General features: G+C 25.5%; 1 long non-coding RNA gene across 1 annotated transcript; it reads right to left on the bottom strand.

Annotated features, from left to right (window-relative positions):
- Positions 1 to 7,192: 7,192 nt before the first annotated feature.
- LOC135926436 (uncharacterized) lies at positions 7,193 to 7,440 on the bottom strand. The gene is made up of 3 exons (XR_010571872.1): positions 7,409 to 7,440; positions 7,299 to 7,361; positions 7,193 to 7,259 (listed from the first exon to the last, which is right to left on the bottom strand). It is a non-coding gene; the product is annotated as an uncharacterized LOC135926436 (long non-coding RNA).
- Positions 7,441 to 7,904: the final 464 nt, after the last annotated feature.

The following is a 7,904-nucleotide window of genomic DNA, read 5'->3' on the forward strand; positions in this document are numbered from 1 at the left end:
TCGCAACAACTCACACCATTCTAAGTCAAACTATTCCACCAACTCTTTTAGTTGATGAACTAAATTCGTTAAAATATTTCATTATAATTATTTCGACATCCACAGATAATACATTCATTGCCTTCTTGCAGGTATGGCATATTATACAGCCAATTGGTATTAAGTCGATATTGTGCTGCCTCAATTCTCTAAATGCACTCTGGGTTTTGTAAAAATTCTTTGAGGCTTTATCAGCGCAGAAAGCATTGATAATCTCGAATCTGCAATATTTACCATTATAATATAGTTAGCTATGTCTTTGGATATTTCACTCTCTGAGGAAATTTTTTTTTATTAGTTTTATTGAAAATGCTCTTATTTTTGTTTAAATAGCGGAGGATCAAGGGAAATGTTTTAATATTTTACATATTAGATGCATTTGTAGAATTGCATATCGATGTCCTCTATCAAATCATCAAAAATGACCTCCTGGATTCAGGTAACTTATCTGATAGCCTTGCTCATTTTTCTACCAAAAGTAAAGTTTTCACTTATCATGGAGTCATTAAATATTGTGGGGAAAAGATTCGACCCACATTGTGATGATAAGTGGCTCTGTGAATATTGTACTACATGATAAGTTTATACCATTTCCCCAACTGTAGTTGCATCTGTATTATTTCTTAGCATATTTTTGTATTGCAATAGATGTAGATACACTCATCTGCACTGATTATAATAATAATGTGATTGAACAATAATAAATAAAATAATTATCATTGCAATAAGGACAATAGTTACGTGATAATAAAGAGGTCTAGTCCTAACACAAACACACATGAAAATGAAAAAATAAGAATGAATGATGTTGATTTATTATTGGATAAAAATAAAACATATGATTAAGGTAAGAATGGAAAGAAATTTACAAACTAGACACGTTTTTTGAATAAATATTTAAAATATAAAAATAATCAATTACTTTTTCTCAAAATTATTATTTGTATATATTAAAAACATCAAAATGCTAAAAAAAACCGTGTGGGTGAAATTTAAAAATTGCGGTAAATTTAATTGCGAGTTTTGAGGCAGTAAGATGTCTACGTGTAAACTAAAAATTGCTGGAATCTCCCTCTGATGGGGGGAGACCTGGTAACCCTGATAACTAGATCAAGGCTTACAGATTATCTAGAAATTGTGGAGCTCAGTTAAAATCCTTTAATATTAATGATGTATAAAAAGCTTTTAATTATTCCAAATCACAAAAGTACAATAACGAAGCTAAATAAAACTGTCAGAAAAAATAACTTAAAGACTAGCTATTAGCTATGTAATTATTGATATTATATTGATTTTAATTTTGATAACTGTCAAGTGACAAACGAATAGATATTACATTCAAAAATAGGTTTTAATATACAATAATTAACTTAGAAAATACATTAACTAATTGTCAATAATATTTTGCATATTTTATTAAATTTTATTTGTAAAATATTTAAAACTAAAACGAAAAAATGTAATGTGAAATTTAGATAACTACCTTAGATTGATGGCATTTATAATTAATTAGTTAAATGAAAATTTTCGATGTCAAAAGGACAACTTTAAATGTCATTATGTATATTAATATTCTGTTATGTTATATTATTGGTTTTTTTAAATAAGTGATTAGACATTGATTATTTCATTATATACAATTATCTATAATTGTTATTGTATAATTATAAAATTTTACTTTTTAATATCTTAAAATCAATAAAGGGTAGAAAAATTTGGGGAATTAATTGTAGATTAGTAAATATACTCTATGCACTAGATATGTCATATAATGGTAAAATTTAAAATAACGATTTATTTGACATTATTAAAATTATACATTTTTGTCTTCAAATAACAATTTAAAATATTATATAAAATTTAAAACCAGAAAGTTATTAGTTTTGCTAAGTTATGCAAAAACGAATATATTTTTAAATTAAGTGATACAAAAAACACAAATGTAAATTGTCATGCCATAAAATATAAACAAAATTTAATTTAAATCACACCGTAAGGCATAAAACAAATATATATCTATATAACATCATAGGCGTAGCCAGGAAGGGGACAAGGGGAAATTCACCCCCCCCCCTTCAGAAATTTATCATTTTTTGTGAAAATTATTTTAACTCTCTAAAAATATCCTCCTTAGTCCTCTCCCCACCCCCTGTCTCCCAAAATTATAATTTGAAACAAGGAATGTAAAAGTTAATATTATTTTAAACTAAAACTATTGATTATAATTCATAAAAAAGTGAAACCAAAAATGTTTTTTAAAAAATGTAATTTAAGCCAAAGATAAGTCTTAAGACAAAAGTGAAGTATATTATAATTACTAATACTAGATCAATAAAATTACTAAATACTAATATAATATATCAAATATAATTTTTTATAAAGTGATTACTTTAATTGATTTTCTTAATAAAAGATAAATATAATTATAAAATTATTGATAAAATTAAATTATAAATTAAATAAATAAAAATTAATGCACAATACAAACAGTATATTATGTGTCGTAGATTTACAGTATATCTAATTTTATCTATTATTGTATGACAATCAAAATAGTGAATAATATATTTTATAGAAGACTATAAAATATTGATAAGGACATCAGAAATTTTTTAAAGAATGTAAATGAAAAAAATAATTCTATATTTCTATAGCGTCAATATCTAATAAGTTATATCCATTGTGGGATGAATAATATGATGATAAATTTTAATATCATTTTTTTAATGAAAAATAAATAGATGGCGTTAAAGAATTGAATACAAATTGTTGCTTATATTTATTAACAATGATTAGTAAAGTTTATTAAAATATAAACTTAATATATTCTATAACTGTCAAATATGTCTGTAAAAGTGACATTTTTCCTAATATATTATAACTAATTGTATATAATAGAGGAATATCAACTATATGTCTGCTTACTTTTTATAAAGAAATTTCTTATACTGGTTTGGAATTAATTATTACGCCATTTTTATTAATGTATATAATATATGTGGTGTAATGGATGTCAGAAAAATCTACAAAATGTAATGGAGTTACCCTTATATTCATGGAAAAGTATTAAAGAGAAATAGGAGCCTGCTCGCAGGACCTGCAGACTCTCTATATTGATTGGTAGGAGTAGATTCTAATTAGAAGCACATCGGCGAGTAATAATAACGTTAACGAGCAGGGGCGTCGCTAGCCTTTACAATCTCAAGGGGCTCAACTAAAAAAATTTTGTGGGGGGCTTCGCCCCCCATACCCCCTAATTTGCGGACCTTCGGCCAGCTTTTGCCTATTAATATTTTTTTAAAAATTACTAAACTCTTGAAGGATTATTCTTATTTTCATATTTTGTTTTTTAATATATTATACGTACAAAATAAACTAGAATATAAATAATTAAGACTAGAATATTGATCATTAAGACTACTAGAATATAAATATCATTAAGACTAGAATATAAATATCATTAAGACTATAATATAAATAATTAAGACTAGAATATAAATAATAAAAACTAGAATATAAATAATTAAAACAATACATTTCTACAAATTTTTCAATACAAAATCGATTTACTACAGTATAAAGTATTTTAAATTGCTGATATAAAAAATTTCGCTTCTAAAGAATTACAAGTGATAAAACCGATTAATTAATTCATACATATGCCTCAATTGTTAATGTTTTTAAAAACCCCATAAGGAAATATAATTCTAAGCAACTAACATTAACAAAAGGTCATGAAACTAATATAACTCTCTTTTACCATTATAGACAAAGTTTTATAGAATGGACTAATAAGGAAAAATTTATAGGCCTAACCAAATAACAACTCTTGTAGAAGAGAATATAAACGACCAATCCAAATCATAAAACTATATGGTGGTTATAGCTTCCTCTTAGATGACTTGATGGAAGCTAGATAAGTAATCGAGAAAATTATTGTGAGATATTAAATTTCTAAAAGATTATCTTCCATTTTTAATCCTATATAAACTACTGGACAGTTGATCATTGTTGCTCATCTTAATTATGCAATCATATGCTCTCAGCAGCTGTAGTAATAATCTTAAATTACATAGCCACACAAATAATAGATGCTGGTTAATTTGCAGTCATAGCCATGACATACACGATGTTAATTCATATCAAAATCTAGTATGTTAGATATATTGATAAAGCAAAAACACCTAAAATCCTGGAAGAAATTATGAAAATATATTGAAGCCTTGAGTTATTTACAATTTAAGTGTGCCAAATTAGAAATAAATAATTTGGGAGCTAGAAAATAAGTACCATAGTGATATGATGAAAGCAATTAAGATCTTATATATTATTGTATTGTCAATGTATTCAAATATTTTTAATTAAATTTTTCAGAAACTTTGGTCATATCAAAAGAAAGCATTTACTGTTTTTTTCTGATTTTTTCCTATCTCAAAAAGAATTTTTTTATAAGCACCATGTCTTTTAGCTAATTTTGGATATGAAAAAAAATTTATAAAATAAATATTAAACGATATATTTACTCGCAGATACTAACGCCTAAAATTGCATTTCAAAAATTATAAGGTTAAATTATATATAAAATAAGTTCTCTACGCCGGCTAGTCAATATTGCATATTCATCTATAATGTGATCTATAGGAATGGTATTAATAATATTTTTTTCTATGCTCAATAGAGCCAACGAATTTAATCGTTCCTGACCCATTGTCGATCGAAGATATGTTTTCACCCGTTTTAATGCTGAAAACGATCTTTCACATGAGCAGGAATTAAAAGGTATAGTTAACGCAATTTTAAGGCAATTAAATATACGAGGGAATATATCTATGGGTAAGATTTTTATCAAATCTATTATTGATTTACACGTAGATTCGTGTTTTTTATTATAGGTTAAAATATAAGCCTTTAATATTATGTATTCTTCCATTGGATCAGGAAGATTATAATGTAAGATAAATGGTTTAATGATATCATTATTTAAAAAAAGGGGGGAGGAGGGATGTAAAGCATTTATAGCTATTAAAATATCTGTGTTTTCTTGGCAAAATCTTTTTTTAATTCATTTATCATAATATCCAAAATTGGATAAAAGACATGACACTTATAAAAAGTTTCTGTTTAATCAGAATGATTAGAAGAAACATTATCATCTATTTGAATATAATTATTCAAAATGGTAGAAGGTATATTTGCTCTTTTATTTGTTATTTTTATATTATATAAATTGCAAAATTTATTTACTTCGGTAAATAATGAAGAAAAATACAAATTACATCTTAAATTTGACAAAGAACTGATAAGAGACTCAATAAGAGCCAATGCTGTTGATATGTCCGAATCTGATTTTTGCAAAAAAATAGAAATATTGGAACACATAGATAATAATTTTCGGAATATAAACATACACATAATTGTATCATATTGTAAAAGAATATATAAAATTCCCTTTGCTTTCACCACATCACCATGGTCTATATTTTCTAGATAAGAAATAATTGCAAGGAAAGTCATTTTTACTGCCTCTATAGTTCTAATATGGGATCCCCAACGTGTAGAACTCAAGGCATCAATATTTTTGGATTTTAACCCTAATCTTAATTGCAAATCAAGAAATTTATTGTGATGGATAACAGATATTGAGAAAAAAGCATGAATACCTTCTAATACATTAAAAAACTTTCTAGATTGAGGTACTGATTTGCAGGCAGAGATCAGTACAAGGTTGAGTTTATGCGCATAGCAGTGCACATATATAGCCATTTTGTGATATGGCGATATCTTTCCTGGACTCCTGAAAGATGCCCTTTCATAACACTTGCACCATCATATGCTTGAGCAACTCAAATTGCATTTATGGAATTGTTGTTTAAGGTTGTTATTAATGTCTTCGTTAATGACTCTGCATCTAAGTCTTCAACTTTTTGAAAAGATATAAAAGATTCCTTTGGTGTTTTTTATTATCAACATATCTAACACATATACTAAATTGCTCATATGAGCTAACATCACGAGTGTCATCAGCCATGACAGCAAAATTGCCTGCCTCCCTTATTTCTGATTCTATGTACTTTACGATTAAGTTTCCAGCTGCAGATAGCATTTGATTTTGTGATTGAGGTGAGCAATAATGAGCATTGCCTGGTGGTTTATATGCTATTAAAAATGGATCATACTCTTTCAAACAGTTTAATATTTCACAATAATTTCCTTGATTATTGCTTGTCTTACTTTCATAATGACCTCTAAGGGGAAGTTCCAACTTACCACATAGTATTATAATTTTGAATAATCGTTTCAAATATTCTCTTCTTTCAAGTATTGTTGATTTAGTTAGAGCTATAAATTTTTCTTTAATGGTGCCTTCTATCAAAGATTGTTTAAAATGGTTCCAGAGAATTACATTCGTTGCATGACCATTTGTTGCTCCGTGAGTTGTTAAGTATTCTTTTACCTAATTTTTAATAACTTTGATTAAAAAGTTATCCTTTTTGAGGTTGAGTGGGAAAATTACGACAAGGAAAACAAAAAATAGAGTTTCTGGTTATGCTATATTCAATCCAGGGAAAGGATTTGTACCACTGAGTTTGAAAGCATCCTTTATCTTTACCCATTCCAATATATGGATAGGCACCTAATATAGGTTGCATAGGACCAGTTGTTTTAGTACCCAGATCTAATTCTTCTGAAAAAAGTGATAAAAATTAATAAATGAATTAAAATATTATTGGTTTTAGAAAATTATGACAAATATTATATATTTGAAGAAAAACATTGTTAAAATAAAAATAATACTTGTATAAGCTCTTCTAAAAAAGTGACAAATATTAATATAAAAATTAAAATATTATTGCTTTTATGAAAATTATGACAAATATTATATATTTGAAGAAAAATATTGTTAAAATGAAAAAAATACTTGAATAGTTGTTATTTTTAGATTGGACCAAACGTATAGCTTCTATTATTTTATAAATAAATATAAAATATCTTATAAACAAATTAATTTACTTATTTTCTTTCCTTCTGTATCTACATTATTTATAATCATGTCATTCACAATACTTTCTTCATTATTTAATAAATCTAAATAAGGTTAATTTTAAAATGTATTTCATCAAATGTAATTTGTTGTAATAAAACTTCTTTATCCAATATACCTTTATATTTACTGCTATCAAGAATCTGGCATGTTGTAGTATCCTTTTCAGAATCCATGCCTAAAATTTTATATTTAATTATATTTAAAAAATTAATACATTCAGAGATATCTGTACATTGGATCTCACATATATCTTCAGATTGAGCCACACATAGTGCTTCTATTATTTTATAAATAAAATATCTTATATATAAATTAATTTTTTACCTATTTTCTTTCCTTCTGTACTTACGTTATTTACAATCATGTCATTCACAATACTTTCTTCATTATTCAATGAATCTAAATAAGATTAATTTTAAAATGTATTTCTTTTCAGTGTATTTATTTTTGTAAATATAATATATAAAAAGTAATATTCCATATTATAGTATCCATTTTTCAAAAATATATATAAATAAGCAAACTATTCTAAATTTATTTAGCATTTTTATTAAAATATAGTTTATTATTAAGTTAGGATAAACAAATAAATATATAATTATCAAATTATGAAATTATGAAAGAATGATTGAGTAAACAATTTAGCCAATATTATCTTTATTAATGTAAAAAGAATAATAGTGTATGATTTTTTAAGATATTGACTATTTATATAGAAAATATTTACTATGTTTTATTTAGCTAATATTTTGACATCACCTTATGTGATTATAATAGAAAAATTTTAAAAAAATTTCCCATTTCTAGTGTCCTACTCCTG

This window comes from Gordionus sp. m RMFG-2023, chromosome 3 (assembly GCF_954871325.1).
Source record: "Gordionus sp. m RMFG-2023 chromosome 3, tfGorSpeb1-WG-v2, whole genome shotgun sequence".
Taxonomy (NCBI): domain Eukaryota; kingdom Metazoa; phylum Nematomorpha; class Gordioida; order Chordodea; family Parachordodidae; genus Gordionus; species Gordionus sp. m RMFG-2023.